This window comes from Gorilla gorilla, chromosome 1 (assembly GCF_029281585.2).
Source record: "Gorilla gorilla gorilla isolate KB3781 chromosome 1, NHGRI_mGorGor1-v2.1_pri, whole genome shotgun sequence".
Classification (NCBI taxonomy): Eukaryota; Metazoa; Chordata; class Mammalia; order Primates; family Hominidae; genus Gorilla; species Gorilla gorilla.
In genome coordinates, this window is record NC_073224.2 from 14889411 (window position 1) to 14913240 (window position 23830).

The following is a 23830-nucleotide window of genomic DNA, read 5'->3' on the forward strand; positions in this document are numbered from 1 at the left end:
TAGAATAATAAACACTGACGATTTATTTTCCCTTAACCACACAACTGATGGGGTATAGATGTCCTTTCAATCATCCAGTTTTTCTCTTCATTAACTGAAGGACAGAGGGCTTGAATTATTATCTAAAATGAAGTTTAAGATAGATCTGTGACTTTAAGTTACCCATGATTTCACTTACACTGTCTTTTCAGTGCTATGAAGAGCTATAATGAGCCCTGAAAATAACAAGCACAAAATACAATGATCTACTTGGTTTTCTCAGTAACTGTTTCTCTCTTTTCTAGAAAGGCAATTCGAAGGCAAATTATTGGTAACTTATCTGAAAATAACATGACCCGTTCTGAAATAACATAAACGACTATCTACCAAGTTGGACAGATGATTTCATGAATTGTTAGCTCTTCTGTGCAAAGGCAGGCAGGAATGAGAGTCAGCTGTGTTAACCCTTTGCTTTCCTTTGAGTCAAACAGTTTGTGTGAACAAACAGGGCAGTCATCCACTCTCCCAGCTCTATTTGCTGTCTGCCTTCAGCAAGTCACTTTATCATTCCTCCACTCTGTTTCTCCACCTGGAAAATCTGGAATATCATACCTATAACTCCTTTTTTTTTCTAAGACTGTTGAGATCTTTAGAAGAAATACACTCTACACATTCAAAGATTTATGACAGTATTTTGTTTTTAGCTGCCTACCTAAAGAAAGGGAATGAACTGGAGCTGTTAAAGCAATAAGGATATGCCATTTGAGGTTAGACTGTGGTTAGCAGGAACCAACAGCTGAACGTGGTTTTGTTTTGTATCTCCTTTGTCAATTTCAGCTGATTTCAGGCAGGCCCATTCTGAGAATAAGGCTGCATTTCACAATTCCTGGAATGTGCCCACGTAAGAAAGAAGGCAGGTAGTCTGTTTGGTGATAATATATTTCAAGAACTAATTGTTATTTCCCGTGAATTTGCAACCCAATGTGCTGTGAGTTGAGTTGGAACTAGAATATCAAATAGCAAATAGTATACAAAAGGGATAACACTGCAAAAAAAAAATTCAAGTCAAAAATCAAAACAGAGCTCAGAGATTTCAGAAGCAATGGCTTCTTGTCAAGAATAACTGTCATTAAAATTTCCATAAGCACCAGTGAAATTGATTTTGGGGAAAAGTCTAAGGGAGGGTCTGTTTTATAAGACACACCGAAACTTTATTTTATTCTGAATTTCCCCAGCCAAGTTTGTAAGATCTCAGATTTTTCTTGGGCCCTTTCCCTGCCAAGGGGCCAAAGGTTTATCTCTATTGACACATACAGATAAAAAATTTTCATCCAGGAACCTCTATCAGCAGAGTCTGAATAGTCTTCTTTGGCTAGTGAATCACACTAAGGGAGTCTCAGTCCTGAGATGATCAGTGGTGAGAAGTTCAAAAAATAATGAAAAGAGCAAGCACTTAGGCGTCACAATACGCTTCTGGTATAACGCACCAAGCCCATGGAGCGCAAGAATTGGTCTGGCGTCATTGTTTTATGTTCTCTGGATGTTGAAGAGTCTGATTTGCATTAGAAACCTCTGCATTCAATAAACAAAAATCAGGATAATAATGACCAAAGTACTATTTGGAACAGAAAACAAATTCAAGCAATGGGTGTTTTGCACTGAATTCATTCAAGATTTTATTAGTTAAGCTCTCACTTAGGTTATTAGGCTCAGCTTGCTTTTTATTTCACTGGCCTCAGTTACTGCAAACAAAAGGATCCTGGTGTGTGTGTGTGTGTGTGTGTGTGTGTGTGTGTAAGCGCACGTGTATGAGAATGTCAGACATATCACACACAGGCTTTCTACATTCTTCACATTGGAAACCCATCAGCAAAAGGAAGAAGATCTGAAGGGAATGAGTGTTTTTTTTTGTTTGTTTGTTTTTTCTGGTTTAGGGGATGGAGGGAGAATTTCTCTACATAAACAAGAAGGTTAGAATTGGAAGTCTGCTAAAAAAAATGTTAGAGCTGACCACAGGGTTGTAAATCCACTGACTGGAAGGAGGAAAAGAGAAACATTGCAAGCGACTGAAGTGTGTGGTGTGGCTGCAATGTTTGTGGGTTAGATGAGAAACAAGCGCTGAGTGAAACAGAGAAGGGGGGTGGCTGGTGTGATTTGTTTGGTGTTCAGAGCCAATAGAAATCCCAGACTCTGATAATATCCCCATGCAGCGCCGAGAGGATTCAGAGCTAAGTCTCCGGGCTCCTTTCACATCTGCAGGAGCAGCCAGCCTGGGACCGCGCGGCGCGGGGCGCGCTCTCGCCTCTCCTGCACCCTCAGCCGGCGCGCTTCTCTTATGGGCGTCTGCTGCAGTCTGGCTGCGGTCGAACTGAAAGCGGCGGCGGGAGACCAAACTTAGACCCCGCTGTGGACTACAGAACTCAGAGAAGGCAGAGGGAGAGGGAGAGAGAGAGAGAAGGGACCCGAGGAGGAGGCTTCCATCACGTCATTGCAGGTACGCAGCTTGTCACGACTAGTGTGACACAGACACGGTTTCTGATTTCTACCTTCACCAGGCACTTAGAATGAATTGACATTGTTTGTTCCGTGGCTGGTCAGGACCGAAAGCCCTGAGTGAATGTCTCGCCGGTTTCACCCCGGGTAATTCAAGCTGTTGGCGTGTGTTTGGGGGCCACAAGGTTTATTCACCTATTGAATTATGCGTGGGTGTAAAATAAGGACCTTCAAACTTGACCGTGGTCGCTCTTTCTTTCTCTTTTAAATAACATCAATACCAATATGTTGTCATACCACCAATAAATACCTCTTGGTGACCGCCATTCTAATTACGACTATAGCGAGGCGAACACCATCCAATTGTTAGAAAGCGGGCTGTGAACCTCTCCCACCTACCTCCCAGGTTAATATCCTCCCTACAGGATTAGGAACCACAGCGGACTTCGGCAGAGTTTTGATTTTTTAAAGCATATGGCCAAGGTGCACTCGCCTCATGAGGGAAATATCACTATTATCACTATGCTGTGGTTGAAGGAGAAGAGAGAAGGGAGGTAGTTATTTTTTAATGTGATTGTCAGTGATCCTTCCTGTGTACCTGACTTATTTCTACATTGTCTTACGAGTTTAAAAATGCATTTGTATTCTGCACGCCAGGCACGTTCAGTTCCAGGATCTCACATATTACTACATTAAAAAGTCATGAATTGGAACTATCTAGTAGATGTGATAGTTGTAAGAAAATATTGATGTTTGATTTTATTTTATTTGATCCTAAAACTCGTGAACTTCTATTTCTTTTCTTTTTTTTATTTTGCGGTGTGGGTTTTGTTAAAAAAAATCTATTTCCTGAGATTTTATCATGTTTGATTTGAAATTTTAAAGATAGTTATATAACTCTCCACCCCTTGATGACTTGTGATTAAATTAGCATTGCTTAATGAGTTCAGTCTTTCCTGGGAAAAGCCAGAGGGGACTGCATGAAGTCAGTTAAAAAATTGGTCTTGCTTTGCAGTCTTCAAGGGCTGGCTGGTATTCATGTGGCTCTGAATCCCTATGAAAAGCGCTTTTTCTGCAGTGGAACAGATTGGGACTCCAGTACAGCCAGAGAATGGCTCTGCAGCAGGTGCAGGGGCAATCAAATACCTTACCTTTCGTCTAAACAGCACTCTTCCCAGTGGAGTCTTAGTCGATCATATCCAAACCATTCACTGATAATTCACAATCGACTCACCATTCAGCCGTGCTTAGTTTTCAAGGTAGCCCTTGTCCCAAGACATGTGCCCGACCAAGGAAGATAAGAAAGTTATAAGAAAGGTATTTGTGTTGTATATCACAGTGGAGAATTTATATCGACGTTTTTTTGTTTGTTTGTTTTTTGTTTCTTATCAGATGAACATGTTCTTTCTGTCATTAAAGGAAATGCATGCTTACTTAGCTCTACCATAGAGTCAGGAAAACTTCATAGTTTTTGCCCATTGACTGATCTGAATGATTTAATCGGGTGCTTTTTGAAATCGTGTCAAAGTATAGACATGGCAAGTGAATATTATATTTAGGAGAAGGCATTTTAACTTTATAGATAAATTTTTTTTCCTTTTACATCAGAAAGAAACTGTAAAGAACTGATCTGTGCAAATAAATATAAGTTAATCGACCCAACTACATTCTATTGGTAAAGAGTTGTTTTGTATGATTGTGAGCATTTGTCAATCTTTTATAAACAAAATAGCTGCAATAAGTTGGGACCTATTTCTGTCTTATCTTTCTAACTCTAAAGCAATGTTGGGTGTGTTGGTAGCAACTTTGTGAGTATGAGACGGATTATATTCACTTTGTATAGACTAGAAGACACTGATGGCTTTTCAAAGATAAATATAAACAATGCTGTGATTATTCATTGTTTTGTGCTATCATTCTTCACCGAGAGAGGTAATCAACAGTTCATTCTCTATGAATCTTAGTAGAGCCAGCCAGAGCTTTACATACCCTGGAGTTATAAGTTTGGTAAAGTTTAAACAAGGTACATGCCTTTAAATCTCTTTAAAGTAAACATCTCTTTTTCTAATGCAAAGGAATGGTATTAGACTCTCAGTTCTTATTGATATGGAGAGGATTGGCCTGTCTGGGTCAAGGGCAGACACTGAGAGACTGCAGAGGCACAGGCACTCAACAGATTAGTTCAGCCACTTTTGTACTTCAGTGTTGCTACAGCAATTGCCCCTGTGCAACGTGCCAGGTTGCAGGCATGTTCTCAGTATCAGGGTCCTTGAAATATCTATGGACAAAAAAGAATTATTTCAACCAGGGAAAACGTGCCCAGCATTCGGCTTAAATGGGTCACACAAGACATTGTTTTGAAGGACAAGGTGTTCAATTAAAAATTAGACCTATGGTGCCATCTTCTTCTTGGATTAGCTGCTTCTTGATAGTTCTTTTGTTTCTAATAATATTAGGTATAATAGGCCTAATAATGTCTAGAATTAATTTTGATCACATGTCAGGCTAAAATGTGGTCCTCAGACTCAACACTGACCAATGACTTCAGCAGATTTCCCATCACCACCACTTCTAGTTGGAAAGATGTCTTTAAGTGGCCAGCACATTGATGGGACCCAGACGGTGTTGGCGCACTGATTTGTAGAACAGAGTCCCAGAGCCACATGGATGTTAAGGGGATGGAACGTGAGCGGGTGGAAGCCACAAGGATATAAAGTGAGATGATATAAAGATTGACATGCTTCAGTATAAATCCTGGAGCCAAAGGAAAATGCAAATGAATGTATTTCCTCTAATTACCTTCAGATATAGATTTTTGATTAGCTTCAAGTATACATTTTTGATGAGACATCCTGAATATTTTAAATAAACTCTCTTGTGTTCTTAGGTATATCCCACACAGGTGTGGGATGAAAATAAATGCATTTGATGTACTGTAACACTCCTGTCCATACAGGCCAGGAGAGGGCAGCATGCAAACTCTGAAAAAGTGATTTGATACCTCCCCCTGACCATGAGGAAGACTCCAGTCTCCAAATGGCTAAAAAATGTCCCTCCAACTTGAAGTGCCCTCTTCCCTTTGGAGAGCCAACTCTGGAGTCTTAGTAAAGGCACACCATCCAGAAGGGTTTGTTTCTATTTTGGCCTCCGGAATTGGTGCTACCTGGCAAAATCAGAAAAGCAGCAGCATATTTCACAGTGAACTCAATTTCCCTTTCTTTTAATTAGCTTTACCCTTTGAGCCTATTCAAGCAGTCTTGATCTTGACTCTGTTAGGAGTGGGTGAGAGAAAGGGAAAGAGAGTGCAGGGAAAAGAGGACAAGAAAGAATGGGGTTTCTCAAGTTGGTTCTCCAGGGGAAATGTTTATGAGCTGCTTTCTCAGTAGACCCAGCCTTTATTTTAAGCATGTCTCAAATATAAGTTCAGGGCCACAGGATCCATTTTGTCTACTGACAATCAGAATCCTAGCAAATTTGGTTTCAAAACAAAAGAACTGGAATAGCTTCTCTTGGTTGTACCCAGAATCTAAAAGACATATACTGGCTAGGCGTGGTGGCTCATGCCTGGAATCCCAGCACTTGGGGAGGCCAAGGTGGGTGGATCACCTGAGGTCAGGAGTTCAAGACCAGCCTGGCCGACATGGTGAAACCCCATCTCTACAAAATACAAAAATTAGCTGGGCTTGAGGGCAGGTGCCTGCAATCCCAGCCACTTGGGAGGCTGAGGCAGGAGAATCACTTGAACCCAGGAGGCGGAGGTTGCAGTGAGCCAAGATCATGCCGTTGCACTCCAGCCTGGGAGACAGAGTGAGACTCCATCTCAAAAATAAATAAATAAATAAATAAGTTAAATAAATAAATAAATAAATAAAAGACATAGGCTAAAAAATAAGAATTATGTATCCACCTCTTAGAAGCTCAAAAATGATTAAAACTAGTCCATCGTAAACCTAGCCTAACTTTTTTTTTTTTTTGAGACAGAGTCTCACACTGTCTTCCAGGCTGGAGTGCAGTGGCACTATCTCAGCTCACTGCCGCCTTGACCTCCTGGGCTCAAGGAATCCTCCCACCTCAACTTCTCCAGTAGCTGTGACCACATTCTCATGCCACCACGCCTGGCTAATTTTTGTATTTTTTGTGGATACAGGGTTTCATCACATTGCGCAGGCTGGTCTCGAACTCTTGGTCTCAAATCTACCTGCCTTGGCCTCCCAAAGTGCTGGGATTATTACAGGTGTGAGCCACCATGCCCAGCCAGTTAAAACTTTTTAAAACTCATGGCTAATCGGCTGTATCCTTGTGCAGTTGCTACCATCAGAGATGAGTCATCTTCTAGGGACAAACTATAATTGCACATAGAAGAGAGAAATAGTCACTCTTAAAGTGGGTGTCCTATGACTGGCAGCAATGACTTCCGAATGGTTCATCACAATTGCGCTAGGTTGGAGATGTTAGCTTCAGGAGCATCCTTGTCTCTTTGCTGTCCTTTGTTCAGCTGCTGCACAACTCACTACTAAATATGAGGGACTTAGGGGGAAGCTCGGAGAGGGGCTTTTTAAACAACATCTGAGAAGGCCAAAGTAAAAGCATTCTGGAGGAAAAAGCTGTGGCTACTCCTGAGAGAGGAGAAAGCAAAAGGGATGTTGGGCTGGGGATGGACGCACTGGGGCAAGGATGTAAAGACATCTGTGTCGAGAAAGAGTGATTCTGCCACTTGGGTGTGGAGGATTCCAGGAGGCTCAGGAGGTTGCCCATCGAGGGCTCAGCAGCTTGTGTGCATATTTGAGTGCTTGAAAGCTCAGATCTCCACTTCTTCCTGGTGCCACCATATTCTGCTGGGAGGTGTGGTGGCCTTGAATCAAAGCAAAGGTTTTTTCAAGGACAAAGTCAAGATTCCCTGGCATCTGGGAGGAGCAGGGAGGTCACTGTTTGTCTCCTCCATTGTCAGCCAGATGAGCCTCTGCTGCACTTCCATGTGCTGTCTAGAACTATGTAGTGCTCTGATGCAAGGAAAGCACGGATGAGTGTGAGAGGTTCATCCAGGGTCTCCATGGAATCAAACACAATGTCATAATAGTAGGGTATTGACAAATGAGGGGGAAAAATAAGTCCTAGAGGCCGGGGTGGGGAGGAATTGTAAAATTTATCACCCAAAGTCTAAGACCAAGAGTCTCTGCTGCTATTTTGCAGATTTTAATGTAGCACATCCCCATTATTTTAAGATAGTCAGAAAAACCCCAGGCTCCATCTCTCTTCTGCAGATTACTTTCCAATTAAAAAAAAATCTAATAACTGAAGGAGAAATCTCTTTGAAGGTGCTTACCTGCTTGAGAAATACAATAGGATGAGTGAGATTCTGGCAGATACCACAACCCTCATTAAAAGGCATACTAGAAGGGTATGTTTCACTAAGAAACTGTGTCTGCATTGTGAATGCGAGAGATTTGGAAACAAAAGAAATATATGACTTGTAGAAAAGTCCTCTTAAAGGACAGTTTCTGAAGGACATAAGGCCAAGAACACAAATATTCCCAAACACAACTTTCATGTTATGGATGAGTAACCATTCCAAGCTAAAATTCTTCTCTCCTATAGTTTATTTAAACAATGAAAGGGGGGAAAAAAGAGAACACTGAGCAGGGGAACACTTGACCAGCTCCTGTGAAATGCTAAGTTGACTTTGTCTAGAACAAACATTGTCTGCATTAAAAATATTATTCAACCTGGCTCTACAGGTGTGACTGTAAAGGCTGAGAGGAAGCTAATCTTATCATCTATGGAAAACTAGCTGCTTCTCTCTGCTTTTATGCAATTATAACACGAACCCTGGATAATGCATTGTATTTTCTAATTATGGTAGCTACGTTTTGGGAAAGTTGATGGATGTGTGACATTGTACTTAGAGTTAATAAAAATCCAGCAGCTCTGTAATGAAATTTCCTTGCCTTTGCTAGGAATTTAAATCTCATCAGCATTTCAAACGATCTTTACTTTTCCCTTATTAATAATTTTTAAAAATTAAGATTGTTCTAACATTTGTTGAATGCATACCATGTGCCAGATTAGAGTAGACACATCTCGCAGATTATTTAATTCAGTCTTCACCACAGTCTCAGGAGTTTATCTTCTGCAAGTTTTACTGAGAATTTCTTGTAACCGTAACATCTGATAGCTGAGAACATATTCCTTCAGTCAGTCAGTCCTACAGGCATGCATTCAACAGATATCTATTGAGTCTCTTTGTATAATTATAAGATAATAACAATTAATCATCAACAGTATGGTTGCTTTTACTAGTATAGTCCTTTACATTATATTTTCACATACATTCTTGTTTTAATTCCTGTATTTCACATACATCCTTGTGTTTATTTCACACATTCTTGCATTTAATTCCTGCCAGTTATTCACATATGCAAAAACAATAACAGCAAACATCTTCTATAGCACTAGCCCATCATTAAATGATTGAATTTACATATATGATTTCAATCATGATGGAATATTGATTGATTTAGTTTCAGATCCACAGGAGTGGATTTGATCAGATGTTTATCATCCATCTAATAGACGAAAAACAGATGAAAAATATTCACCCTCAGGCCCACTACTTGAGAGCAACATAGATCTGTGTAAACTTTAACTTCTCTGCTAAGAGCATGCTCAGTGTCTGGGGGCACCATCCCCTGGCCTGCAGAGACTACCTTTCATGGTTCCTTATGAAAACTTGGAGCAATGCAGAAATATGTATCTTCAAACATACGTATTTAAGACTTCAACTTGACCAATGGTATGGAAAATACACTTACAATGTCATTTCTATGAACTCAGAGCATGTAAACTTTGAAGGAAACAGGCAAAAAGCATCACTTTCTGTCAGAGGGTCAAATAGTATTAAGACTTTTTTTGACCTAGAAGAGAGTTATCTAGTAATTATGGAAAAAAAAATTTAACCTAAGAAACTCAGGAGACCTGGGTTTGCACCTGTTTCCATTTTTCACATCTTTGGGGAAAGTCTACACTCTCTCTTGAGTTCACTCTTTACAATGAGAAGGCGGAAGTGGCTCAGTGGGCTTCATTCTAGCTGTAAACATCAATTCTACGTGCTTCCCTCTGAGAAATGGCTGACAGTTGTTAGTTAAAGAATGACTATTTGCTAAACATTTTATAGGTATCATCTAATCTTTACAAAAATCTTAGCTAGTAGTGTTATTATCCTCATTTACAGATGACATTACTAAGACTTAGAGCTTTCAAAAAGCGACACAGTCAAGAATGCTGTAGAATCATTTCAGTCTGGCCAGGCTCAGTGGCTCACGCCTGTAATCCCAGCATTTTGGGAGGCCGAGGTGGGTGGATCACTTGAGGTCAGGAGTTTGAGACCAGCCTGGCCAACATGGTGAAATCCCATCTCTACTAAAAATACAAAATTAGCCGGGCATGGTGGTGCACGCCTGTAATCCCAGCTACTTGGGAGGCTGTGGCAGGAGAATCGCTTGAACCTGGGAGGTGGAGGTTGCAGTGAGCTGAGATCGCGCCACTGCACTCCAGCCTGGGCAACAAGAGCGAAACTCCACCTCAAAAAAAAAAAAAGAACTGTTTCAATCTTAACTCTTCCACACTTCCTCTAGTATGTTGTGCCTTCATTCACTTACAAGTACTGAAAAGATACTATGTGCAGAAAGCAGTGTTCAAGATTATAGGGCATAATAGTGAAGAAGACAGTTAAGGTACCTTAAAGAGCTCAATACTAGTACGAAAGACCAGGAATAACCTAATGATTACAGTGGTGTTTGTTGGGTATTATAACCAGGATCCTCTGAAAATCTATGGCATTGTTTTGGCCTTACTAACAAAGCCATTTGACAACACAAGTCTTTTCATTGTAATAGCTCAAATTTTTTCTTTACATCATTTCAGATATTTTTTCCACTAGAGTTTAATATGGTTTTAGTCTTCCTTGTATAATTATTTTTGTAACATGTTTACATCTTTCACTAACTTTCAAGCTCCCCTGAGGGCAGAGGCTATTTCTTGTTCTTCTTTTTATTTCTCAGCACAAAACTGATGCTTAAGGAAGTATTTCTGATCTGAATCTATTGAGATCCAGCTGCAGCTAATTTAGAGCTAGGCTCAGAGACTGCTGCTTATCTGCTGAAAGACACAGTCTTCAAAAAATTCTAAACACACACATCTACCATAGGCTAAACAAATGACAAACCCAGTCTTTTGTCCTGGGAACTTTTTGTTTTTTTTCTTTTTGTCTTGTGTTATTTATCCCTTATGCTACAGACTCCTAAATGTTTAAAATTATCATTTCAGTGAGAAAATAAAAATGTTATGAAAAATCGATTAATTTTTTAAAAATTTACTACTTAGACATTAAAATACTAAATCAACCATTTTGACAGGTTTTGTTTTTCCAAGTGAAAGAAAATTTATTTATTTATTATTAGAGAATGCCAAGGTGTTCCTGTAAATTTATCTGTCATTCCCCTGGGACGGGCTGTTCATAACAACCTGGAATGCATGCTGACTTTCTGGGCTCATTGCTTCCACTTGGAAATTAACAAATTCTTGCTCAAGCAGAAGAAAATGATAAGATTACTGAAAATTCTGGAAACACTGTCATTTTTGGATTAGAAGATTTAATTTAGGAGATGCAGGAGAGTTTTTAAGAGGACTAATTTGTTCTATGTGGTTTTCAGAGGTTAGATTTTTAAAAAATCTCTATAAGGATACTTTTTACCTTGGTGATTTTTTATTTGTTTGTTTGTTTGTTTTTTGAGACAAGGTCTCATTCTGCTGCCCAGGCTGGAGTGCAGTGGTGCAGTGGCATGATCTCGACTCACTGCAGCCTCAACCTCTCAAGTTCAAGTGATCCCCCCACCTCAGCCTCCGAAGTAGCTGAGACTAGAGGCATGTGCCACCATGCCTGGCTAATTTTTCAATTTTTTTGTAGATGTTTGGAATGCTTGTTCCTTGGTGCCATAAAGAAATAGCACTTGAACATAAATTTAATTTATTTAGTAAGGCCATTTTTACTTCCCGCAGAAAGGGTACACTCGCCAGCAGTTTTGCCACGAGAGTACACTGAACAAAGGAGACAGGGTCATTTATAACCTGACGCATCCATCCTACTGCTGTGTCTGGTTTCCACTGGCTGGAACGGGACCTCACATTCTGTATTTGTCCCGATTGGCTAGCAACTTAGAACTTTTTAAAAGAGGCAAAGGTAGAGGAGAACAAAGGAAGGAGGAAGTAACTTGTGGAATGCTGAGAAAGGTAAAAACACTTTTAAATAAGGAAGAGGAACAGGCTATGACCTAATGCTTGCTTGGACCAGTATAAGCATGCCAGGGCAAGTATTTAGGAGCACAGGTCTTTGAATAAATTTTGCTTCTAAGAGAAGTTACTATTTATTCCTGATTAGATGGGGAGGAAAGTCTTTGAAGAGGAACCTCTACTTTTACTTTTTACAAAGAGATGGGTCTCACCATGTTTGCCAAGCTGGTCCCGAACTCGGGGGCTCAAGCGAGCCTCCTGCCTTGGCCTCACAAAGTGCTGGGATTATAGGCGGGAGCCACCATGCCCAGCCTACTTTGGTGTTCTATAAGAATTGAGGGGAATCTGTGACATTTGATAGAAAAAAAAAATTGCTTCTTGACTTCCACTTACCTGTAACTGAAATATCACATTCTCTTTAGTTACGAATGTAACAAACCACAGTAACATCAATGGAATCACAGCTTTGTCACCAATAGAAATCAGAATTACTTTCATGTTACAGTTGATACCAGAGTCTCAAAATATCACTTACACTTACCTAGTACTTAAAACTACTTGAAAATTATGGAAGTTATCATACCTGCTTTTAGATCGCATTATTTAGTCCCTTATAAACAGGACCAGACAATTGTATATCATACATTTTATACACACACACACACACACACACACACACACACATACATATAGTCATATAAAGCTGATCTAATTGGGATATTTGTCCCCTCCACATCACATGTTGAAATGTGACCCCGAATACTGGAGGTAGGGCCTGGTGGGAGGTGTTTTCATCCTGGGGGTAGATCCCTCATTAATGGCTTGGTGCCCTCCCCACGGTAATGAGTGGGTTCTCCCTCAATTCATTCATTCACTTGAAAGCTCGTTCTTTAAAGAGAGCCTGGCACCTCCCTTCCTTCTCTCCTGCTCCCTCTCTTACTGTGTGACACCCCTGCCTCCCCTTAACCTCTCGCCATGAGTGGAAGCCTGTTAAGGCCCTCATTAGAAGCCAAGCAGAAGATGCCAGCACCGTGTTTCTTGTACATCTGCAGAGCTGTGAGTCAAATAAACCTCTTTTCCTTATAAATTACCCAGCCTCCTCCGGTATTCCATGATAGCAGTGCAAATGGACTAACACAGTAGCATATATATATATATATATATAAAATACATATATAACACAATAGCATATATATAATACATATATAATAACACAATAACATATATGTGTGTGTATGTATATGTATGTATATATAGCTTGCCTTGTAATAGTGTATACTTTTTGAATTTAAAAACATTATTCTGAGAAGGAGTCATTAAGGTTCATCAGACTTTAAGGCGGTCCATGGGGAAGAACAGGTAAAAAATCCCACACAGTAGGGCGATAAATTTGATGTCAACCTTTCTAACACCTTCAGCTGTCTTAAATGGGATGGGTAGCCATATGAGCCAATGAAATTTGTGCTGGAGGGGGAGATGGATGGGAGATGGATGGGAGATGGATGGGAGATGGATGGGAGATGGATGGGGAGACAGATGGGAGACGAGCCATGCCTCAGATATGGAGTTGGGCCTTGATGGTAAAACCCAACACTGAGGCTCTTTAGGCTCAAGAGAAAGAGAAGAGGAGATGTGTATCTCTTCCATCTACTTGAGTTTGCTCTAGTTTGAGTCAAATGGCTTCTATAAAGAGGGAAGAGTCCTTGAGTGTATACCTCGTGCCACTTCTCTTTGTATCTGTAACTGGGTGGTCTCAAGCACCAGTAATTACTTGTTGGATGAGTGAATTGAATGGCTCAAGGCCACAGTTGATGATCAGGTGTGGCTGGTGCCCTGGAGTCACAGCCTATCTGCATGAGTTCCCTTTGATAGCTCCACACCGCATTCACCGCATTGGAATTCTCTCTCTTTTATTTTTTTTTGAGACGAGTCTCGCTCTGTCGCAGCTCTGTCGCCCAGGCTGGAGTGCAATGGTACGATCTCAGCTCACTGCAAGCTCCACCTCCTGGGTTCACGCCATTCTGCTGCCTCAGCCTCCCGAGTAGCTGGGACTACAGGCGCCCACCACCACGCCCAGCTAGTATTTTGTATTTTTAGTAGAGATGGGGTTTCACCATGTTAGCCAGGATGGTCTCGATCTCCTGACCTCGTGATCCGCCCACCTCGGCCTCCCAAAGTGCTGGATTTTTTTTGAGATCGGTCTCGCTCTGTCACCAGGCTGGAGTGCAGTGGCGCGATCTCAGATCACTGCAACCTCCGCCTCCTGGGTTCAAGCAATTCTCCTGCCTAAGCCTCTCAAGTACCTGGGATTACAGGCTCCGTCACCACGCCCGGCTAATTTTTTATTTTTATTAGAGACGCGGTTTCACCATGTTGGCCAGGATGGTCTTTATCTCTTGAACTCGTGATCCTCCTGCCTCGGCCTCCCAAAGTGCTGGGATTACAGGCTGGAATTCTCTTTTCATGCTCTTTTCTCTTCTGCTGCGATGTGAGCTCTTTAAGGAATTATAATTATTTTTATCGTGTATGTTACAGAGAATCACAATGCTTAGTGTTTGGTGAATAAATGAATAAATGTCCCTGTAGAGGTCACTATTGTTACAGAACCAATGGCCCCATTTAAAAAAAAATAAATTAAGGAAAAAACATATAAGAAAGAATACTTCTGACTTTACTCAGCTGAAGTATCATGGGATGGGGTCATAATGTTAAATTCTGGCCCACTAAGTACCCAAATAAAAACCTCAGAAAAGAATTCTGTTAATGATAAGACAAGCAACCTCTCTTCCTGTTCAGCTTAGTGGAAGTGTTGACAGAAAATAGCTTTTAGGGGCCTGGGCAAGCTCTGAAAATTTCTAGGGAGGCAAAGTGTTTTATTTGGTACCTAAGTTGAGAACTTCTCTGTATTAAAGGATGCCAAGATATTCCTACAAGTGTATCCTTCATATCCATAAGGTTATGGAACTAGTTTTGGAAGGTATTGCTTTTGCTGAAAGGAAAAGTAGGCAGGGGGGCAAGAGAGGATTTATTGAGCACTTACTATATGTTCCAGGTATTTTAACACACAATATCCTTTTTTTTTTTTTTTTTTTTTGAGATGGATTCTCACTCTGTCACCCAGGCTGGAGTGCAATGGTGCAATCTCGGCCTTGGCTCGCTACAACCTCCACCTCCCGGGTTCAAGCGATTCTCCTGCCTCAGCCTCCAGAGTAGCTGGGATTGCAGGCATGTGCCACCATGCCTGTCTAATTTTTGTATTTTTAGCAGAGACGGGGTTTCGCCATGTTGGCCAGGCTGGTCTCGAACTCCTGACCTCAGGAGAGATGCCCGCCTCGGCCTCTCAAAGTGCTGGGATTACAGGTGTGAGCCACCGTGCCCGGCCTTACACACAATATCTTAATAAGCTTTTGTAACATCTTTTTGAGGTAAATGCTGTTGTCCACATTTTACCAACAAAGAACTGAAGCTCACTGAGGTGCAGTAAATTTCCTAACTTTACACAGCCTCTTCATAGAGGCTAAATAAGCATTCAGACTGAGGGCTTAAGAAGCTTTTTCCCTTAATAACTTTGGCTCTATCTCCTCACATTATCTTAGGCTTCAAACTGGAGACACAGGCATAAGACTCCATGTAGGTTATGTTGGGTGGGTAGTCAAACAGAGGGATGTGTACCATTGGTTTGGAGCATGAATTTTGAAGTCAAATAAACCTGGCTTTGTTCCTATCTGTGTGGAACTATCACTTTGTATCAGTAATCCTCATCTGAAGTTGTATAGCGCTGTCTTACGAATTATGTGAGATAATGCTTTTCATACAGGCATAAAAACTCAATTATTATTGTTACTGTAACTATTATTATTTTGCAGGCTTTTGATATTAGTGAATTGGGGCTGAGAAGCAAAGGTCTTCAGAATGTTTCTGTGAAGGTTGCTGGAAGAACAGTTTATTACTATTACTACTTTGGAATTGAGGCTTCAAATCTAATTTTGTGAACTGAGATAAACAAATTGAAGTATTTGGGCCTGAATTTTATCTTTGAAATGGAAATAATAATTATTTGGAGGAAGAGCTAATCAAGCACTCTAAACAAAACCATTGATTCATTCAACAATTATTTATGGAACCAGAGCTAGAAATAGCAGGAGATCAAAAGACGGACCACTTTTTCAAGGAGCTAATAGTTCATGGGGAAGGAAAGACATGCATGTCAACAATAAAAACACGGCCAGGCACGGTGGCTCATGCCTGTAATCCCAGCATTTTGGGAGGCCGAGGCAGGTGGATCTCCTGAGGTCAGGAGTTCGAGACCAGACTGGCCAACATGGTGAAGCCCCGTCTCTACTAAAAATACAAATCTTAGCCGTGTGTGGTGGTGGGCGCCTGTAATCCCAGCTACTCAGGAGGCTGAGGTAGGAGAATTGCTTGAGCCTGGGAGGTGGAGGTTGTAGTGAGCCGAGACCGTGCCATTGCACTCCAGCCTAGGTGACAAGAGCAAAACTCCATCTCAAAAAAGAAAAGAAAAGAAAAGAAAACAATAAAAACACAAGGTAAAAACCGGATAGAACTGGTGAAGACATGGACACATAGGTACCTTGAGTGTTGGATTAGTGAACTGTTATTTCAAAGGAAGATGGTCTGAGTGCTCCTGTAAAGGTCTGGGAAATTTACATTGTGCCACTTTTCACGATTTTTTTTCTGCTTTCTCCACTCCATGATACATGTTGGATGTTTGATGCCTTCCAAATCAAGAGTTTCCAAGATAAAAGGAAAACACGTAATCTCCTCATTTTACACACAAGGAAGTGATAGCCCAAAAAGTTGTGTGTTTTAAGACTGCAAACTAGCTTGTTGTCAAATTAGCACTCGAACCCAGGTTTCCTCATTCCCAGTCTACCCTTCTTTCTACTACATCATGCTCCTTTTTGAGCCTCCACCATTAGGCTGACCCTAAACCAACAGTACATGAAATGTTGCAAGATAGATTACACAAAAGTCCAAGGTACAGCTGCACGATATGTGCCAGATTGGGGGAGAAATCATTTTGCTTTGGGGGCAATAGAAGGATTTCATATAAATGCAACAAAGTTTGTTGTTGTTGTTTCATTTGGATTTTTTTCCCTAGTGCTCACTGTGGTACTAAATTATCCTGGAGCTTGGATGCTCCAAGGCCGAGGTCCACTGAAACAGTCCTAATCATTTCTAGAAGCCCAGTCATGCCTTCAGCTGGTGTGATGGATAAAGCAGCAGCTCTGGCCAGTGACTACCCTTCCCAGGTTTTCAAGTGTTGTGGTACATTTTGACTTATCAAAGTAATAGCTATGACTCTTCTTCTCTTCTGTCTGGACCAAAAGATCAGTCTTCTCTGCGATGGTTTTTTCCCTTCCCCAAACTAGCATTTCCTCTAGTCCAAATACTCCATTTGGACTGGTTTATTTGGTCATGCTTAGACTTTCAACCAACAAATGCAGCCTCTGGACCGGATTCAGGGACAGAAATGAGTGTGTCCATCCAGAGCTTTTTCCCTTCTGTTTGTCAGAGGAAGGTCACTCCCTGGAGGAAAACATCCTGTCCTTCTTTAGCCAGATCATGTTGGCACAACACTTCCTCTGCTCACCCCATCCCTTTTTTATGTCTGGAACCACACATGCACAGAACCAGGCAGCCACCTGGGATGATAGACTTCCCAATAAATAGTAGACACAGCCCTCACTTACTGTTGTTGTATTTTTTTTTTTTTTGAGACAGAGTCTCACTCTGTTGCCCCGGCTGAAGTGGAGTGGCATGATCTTGGCTCACTGGAACCTCCACCTCCTGGATTCAAGCAATTCTCCTGCCTCAGCCTCCCAAGTAGCTGGGACTACAGGCGTGCACCACCACACCAGGCTAATTTTGTGTTTTTAGTAGATATCGGGTTTCGCCATGTTAGCCAGGCTGGCCTCAAACTCCTGACCTCGAGTCATCTGCCTGCCTCGGTCTCCCAAAATGCTGAGATTACAGGCATGAGCCACCACACCCGACCACTTACTCTTTATTGAATGAATCAGTGGATGGATGGATGGATGGATGGATGGGTGGGTAAGTGAATGGATAAAGTGCAGCCACTCTTATCCGTGGTATTTTGAGAGCACTATGAAAGTCAGTAGCCAGATGGACTATGCACTATGGGGCAAGTATTATTCTTTGGAGAGACAAGCAGACATTTGACTCCAGAAGAGAAAGCAGCACAGTGCAGGGCATAGATCAAGCAGAGTATGCCCAAGGCAGAAAAGCCATATTCCATGGCTACTCACTTATTCTTGCCATCCTACTCCACTTCAGTTCACATGCCACTGACTTTGAGTAATTAGGCCAGGGAAGATAAAAAAAACTAATTCCTAATACCAAGTTCTTTTTATCCAAATTTGGAGCAAAACTCCTGAGCTCTATTCTTGGGGTTGAATGAGACAGCACTGCTGATGACTGATGTCTGAAAAGGCACCATATGGATTTGTACAAAGGGAAGAAAATAATCCTCAGTTGTAAAAATATCTTTGGTCTTCATAAGGGTGATATGTACCCACATGTTTCTGTCAGGTGGTTTTGCTATAAATGATTACTCTTGGACTAATAGAAAAATTTCCTTTTATAGTGATTGTACATTTTCCCAGATTATCAGTGTAGCATGCAAAATCCCACAACTTCAGACATTTAAAAGATCAAAGGCAGAGAGGCCATTGGGGTCTTTTGACTCACCACACACCAGCACAATAGTTTGGCTACCAGAAGTTCCTTTAACGACAACAAGAAAGTGTGCTTTCATAATTACCAAGCTGCACCGTGAAAACCAGTATGCATTCCTAATTCTTGCATTAAATATTCCTGTTGTTTCTTCATGGCAGTAAAATTCAAATTGTCTCCATATGATTAAAACATTGGCCAATTGAGGTTTGGAGCTGTTTAGTCGATATTAACTGCAGTGGTGTTGAACTGATTTTCTGTTTCAAATGACAGCCAAAACTATCAAATAAATCCAAAAATATTTATTAGGGTGGCTTCTGAATATATAGAGTGTAGTTTATGACACTCTCAGTAATCTCACCGAAAGAAGGGAAAATATATTTTCCATCTGTGTAAACCCCTCAGTAGCTGGCAGAGGGTAGCTGCTTAGAAAATGTTTCGGGGGTGCATGAAAAAATGAGCAACTTGGGCATGGAGATTTGAAAGTAAGGATCTGTTAATTTTAAAAATCTAACAAAGACACAGATAATACTAACAAATCAGCCATCCGCTTAGAACTTTAGTCCTATTTCATCAGAGTTCTGATTTGTGTGTATTCAACAAACATTTATTGAGTTTCTACAATGTGCCAAGCATTGGGAATATAAAAAAGCATAAGACCTAGTCCTTGCCTCCCAGCAGCTCCCAGGTCACTAGGAGAAACAAACATGTAAACAAACAGCCACATTCAATATTAAAGGTGACCTCTGAGCAAAATGAGGCGGGAGCAAGGCGGAAAGGGACATTTGAAACACTGGTTTTGCTCAGCAGGGACTGTGGAGCACATATCGTACTAGAAGAGATGATGTGCTTGTTATTCTCAGCAGTTCCCAGCTCTCACATCACTTTCTTAGCAGTTCAGTTTTGTTGTCGTGACAGCATAGCAGCTCTGCTGTGAAGTTTCTTCCTAGCTCCTGGAACTACAAGGACAAGCATACAGTTCGTGGCATCTAAACACCCCGCTGATTTGCTTGCGTGTAGCTCAGGAGTGCCCTTTGGCAATCTGTGCTCTGCGAGCCCTGGCTCCTGAGCTTTGTTGCACACCCGAGACAGCGGTCTCATTCCTGGCTTTCTTCTAAAGGATCATAACCACGGTCATTAAAATGGATTCTTGGAATCCAAGCAAGACACATTCAGGTGTAGTTCTTTGGAAAAATATGATCCTAGGAAGGGAATGCGCCACAGTAGAGTAGTAATACTCCGTTTCTGGTTTCCTATCTGGCACTGGCTGAATTTCAGTTCATGAGAAAGAAGGACAGAGCAGGCCAGTAGTTTCCAGCTTTTATTTACTTGTGCACTGGCCAGAATGCAGGATGGAGAAAGTGACTATCAAAAGGTCAGGTCCTTTTTTTCTCTCTCCCCGAAGTATGCACAAGGAGATAATCAAATGTTTGTTTTTCTATCAGAGCGTAAGTTTGGGTACATCTACGTGACTAACGGCAGCTGAATTGAAATCCTGTGTCAAAGGCTTACCTGGAATGCTCTAAACTGCTCTCAACAGCCTGAGATGGCATTAGAAATAGATTGAGTCACCTTGTGTGTTTTTTTTTTTTTTTTGACAGAGTTTTTTCTTGTTGCCCAGGCTGGAGTGCAATGGCACAATCTCAGCTCACCGCAACCTCTGCCTCCCAGGTTCAAGCAATTCTCCTGCCTCAGCCCCCTGAGTAGCTGGGATTACAGTTGTGTGCTACTATGACCGGCTAATTTTTGTATTTTTAGTAGAGATGGGGTTTCACCATGTTGGTTAGGCTGGTCTCAAACTCCTGACCTCAGGTGATCCACCTGCCTCAGCCTCCCAAAGTGCTGGGATTACAGGAGTGAACTACCGTGCCCGGCAAGCCACCTTGTTTTATAGGGTGATTGCATACACCAATGAATGACCTTTGGTCCATAGTCATTAGGACAGAAAAGTTGAGTAATTCCTCTATAGTTTTGCATTTCCTTAACTTTTCCCGTGGGAAAATATAATGGATATCTTAAACACTGACTAAGACCTACATAACACTTATTATATGTGATGATTGATTAGACTTAGGATTCTAAGTTATATTTAAGCAAGTAGGATCTTCATCTCCCAAATTAATTCAAGAATGTTCATGATGCAATAATAATAATGACAACAAAAAAATGCCTACCGATCATTCAGCCTGCACAATAGCAGAACACTTATTTGGAGTATTCTACTATAATAACTGATATTATAGTCGTCAGAACTTATTCAGGATTTGTTATATGCCAAGGACTCGGGTAAATCTTCTAGTGCATTTAAGCCTTAACAACAGTCCTGTGACAATTGCATTGTTATCCTCATTCTCCAGAAACCAGATCATCAAGTCACTCCCCCTTGAGGAAAAGGTAGGCCCTTTTTTTGTCTGCCTCTAAAACACTTCCTCTTAACCTTCATGCTAGACTAAGACCTGGGCACATTATTAGGTGTTTTATAAACACAGTCTCATTTAATTCTCAAGACAAGCCAGGTATTATTATTATCCTTTTTCATACAAATGAAAGTCCAGAGCTCCAGTGCCAAAAGCAAGGAGCCAGAATTCAGACCCAACTCGGCCTGACTCCAAAGCCCAGGCTTTCTGTCCACTCAATATGCCGCCTCCAGATGGCTTCCAGGGCATTATCCTCATTCCTGAATTGCCTTCCCAGTGACTTTTCTTCCCCCTGAAATTCTCTTATTAGGGAATAACACCTTCCATTCCATAATTTGGAATATAACTGGAAAAGCAAAATCCTGCTGGGATATTTGAAGATTGACCCAAAGAGCTCTGGATTGTCAAGGGCTGCCCAGGAGGAGGGGGTGCAGGAAAGGGTGCATGGGGAGGGGATGAAGTATAACCCAAAGAGAGCAAAAGAACTTAAGAAAAGGAGCCCTGGGAGGTAATGAAGAAAGCACATACTTCACTTTCTTTTTGAGACTGAGTCTCACTCTGTGGCCAGGCTGGAGTGCAGTGGCGTAATCTGGGCTCACTGCAACCTCCACCTCCCAGGTTCAAGTGATTCTCCTGCCTTAGCCTCCCGAATAGCTGGGACTACAGGCGCACACCACCATGCCCGGCTAATCTTTGTATTTTTAGAAGATCCACCCTCCTCGGCCTCCTGAAGTGCTGGGATTACAGGCATGAGTCACCACGCCCGGCCATACTTCACTTTTTTTATATGGGCTAACTCAGTGGGTATTAGATTGCCTTGTTTATATGTATTATACAGTCATGTGCCACATAATGACATTTTGGTCAAGACAAACTGCATATATGATATGGTCCCATAAGATTATAATGGAGGTGAAAAATTCCTATCACACAAATGTTTATCACTGTGTTTATTTCTTTATACTATTCAGTACAGTAACGTCCTGAACAGGTTGGTAGCCTCTGAGCAGCAGGCTATACCATGTAGGCAAGGTGTTTTGTGTAAGTATGCTCTATGATGCTCGTACAAGGATGAAATCCCTAAAAACACATTTTTAGAATGTGTCCCCTGCCGTTAAGTGACACATGACTGAACATATATCTACATATATATAAATATTCATGTATAAATATATATATTTGACTCCGAACTTAGTTTTTGCTTTGAATTTCACTGTAGCATCCCCTGAAGATATTATTTATAAGAAGATCTATGCCAAAGAACATATACAAACTCAACTTGGTTTTTCTTGGGTCTTTCTCTTAAATCTTCTTTTGGATTACTAAATTCTCAAATGTTCTACCCATGTAAGGTTATCCCACTACTCCAAATGGTTGAGTTTCTCAGTCCAGTTTTCCTGTCTTCTTAGGTTCAACCCAATATTCTTTCCTGGTTTATTTCTGGGAAAAGAGCAAATAAAGAATGAACCAATTTTTATCCTTTTACTCTTTTATCAATTCCATGCAGTGATTGAATGCTCCCCACAATGCCTGCCACATGTGGTATGAATATTGCATAGTGAGGAACTTAATTTATGGGAATCAAGCTGATGAAAACTCTCAAAACCAGGATGAGGCCGGGAGCAGTGGCTTACACCACGCCTCTAATCCCAACACTTTGGGAGGCCAAGGCAGGAGGATCACTTGAGCCCAGTAGTTCAAGACCAGCCTGGGCAACTTGGCAAGATCCGATCTCTACAAAAAATCAAAAAATTACCAGGATGTAGTGTTGTGTGCCTGTGGTCCCAGCTACTTGAAAGGCCGCAGCAGGAGGATTACTTGAGCCCAGGAGTTCAAGGCTGCAGTGAGTTATGATCATGCCATTGCACTCTAGCCTAGGAAACAGAGTGAGACCCTGTCTCAAAACAAACAAACAAACAAACAAATTAAGATGACCATTAAATAAATCACTCAAACTGGACTACTTTTCAAATTGAAAGAGGGTGCTATTAACACTGGGATAGCAAGCAGAAGGTAGGCCATTGCAGAGCAAAGAAAGGGCAAGGAGAAAGAGTGAAGTCTGGCCACTAAGGTCGTGTCAGCCCTTTTAGGTAACATAGTCCTTGTCATTTAATAGACACTGAGAACAATCATGCCTATTCATTTACAAACACTAGGAAAGTACTATGCACCAGGACTAGGCTAGGCCCTGTGAAGGATTCCGCCATGAAGCTCAGAGTCTACTGCAAGACACAAAGGTGACTTACATGAGTAACAGTAATGGTACTAACCAACTTTTATTGAGAACTTTCCATATGACACATACGTTGCTGATTACCTTTTGTTCATGATCTCATTTAATCTTCACCTAATCTTATAAACTAGGTAGACTCATTGTGCTGGGTTTTAAAATCTGGATACTGAGACTCAGAGAGGTAAGTTACATGTTGGTCTTCCACTGGTCTCCCAACTCATAACTGGTGGAAACAGAATTCAGGACTCAGTGTGTGGAATCTGAAGGCCTGAGCTCATAGCTCCATGCTTTGCTGCTTCTCTGCACAGGACACTAAGATAAATGTCATGGTAGAGATAGGAGCCAAGTGACAATGGACTGCAAAGCAGCCTCTTCCCCCTTCCTGTCATGCATGGGGAGCACAAGGGAAGGGAAAGCTTTACAAAGGAGATGACATTTGAGATGGGCCTTAAAGACTACCTAGAGTTTCTTTTCTTTTATTTTTTTTTCTTTTCTTGAGATGGAGTTTCACTCTTGTTGCCCAGGCTGGATTGCAATGGCATGATCTTGGCTCACTGCAACCTCTGCCTCCTGGGTTTGAGCAATTCTCCTGCCTCAGCCTCCCGAGTAGCTAGGATTACAGGCGCCCACTACCATGCCAGCTAATTTTTTTCTTTTTTTGTAGTTTTAGTAGAGACGGGGTTTTACCATGTTGATCAGGCTGGTC

At 41.4% G+C, this 23830-nt stretch overlaps 1 protein-coding gene across 2 annotated transcripts in view; it reads left to right on the forward strand.

Moving 5' to 3' along the window:
- The first annotated feature begins 2057 nt into the window (after positions 1–2057).
- GREM2 (gremlin 2, DAN family BMP antagonist) overlaps positions 2058–23830 on the forward strand; it is a 124866-nt gene continuing 103093 nt past the window's right edge. The window contains exon 1 of one of the 2 annotated variants that reach the window (XM_055373806.2): positions 2058–2473. The gene's annotated coding sequence lies outside the window, so the exon portion shown is untranslated. The remainder of the gene's footprint in view (positions 2474–23830) is intronic. The other variant, XM_019032139.4, reaches the window with a different exon arrangement.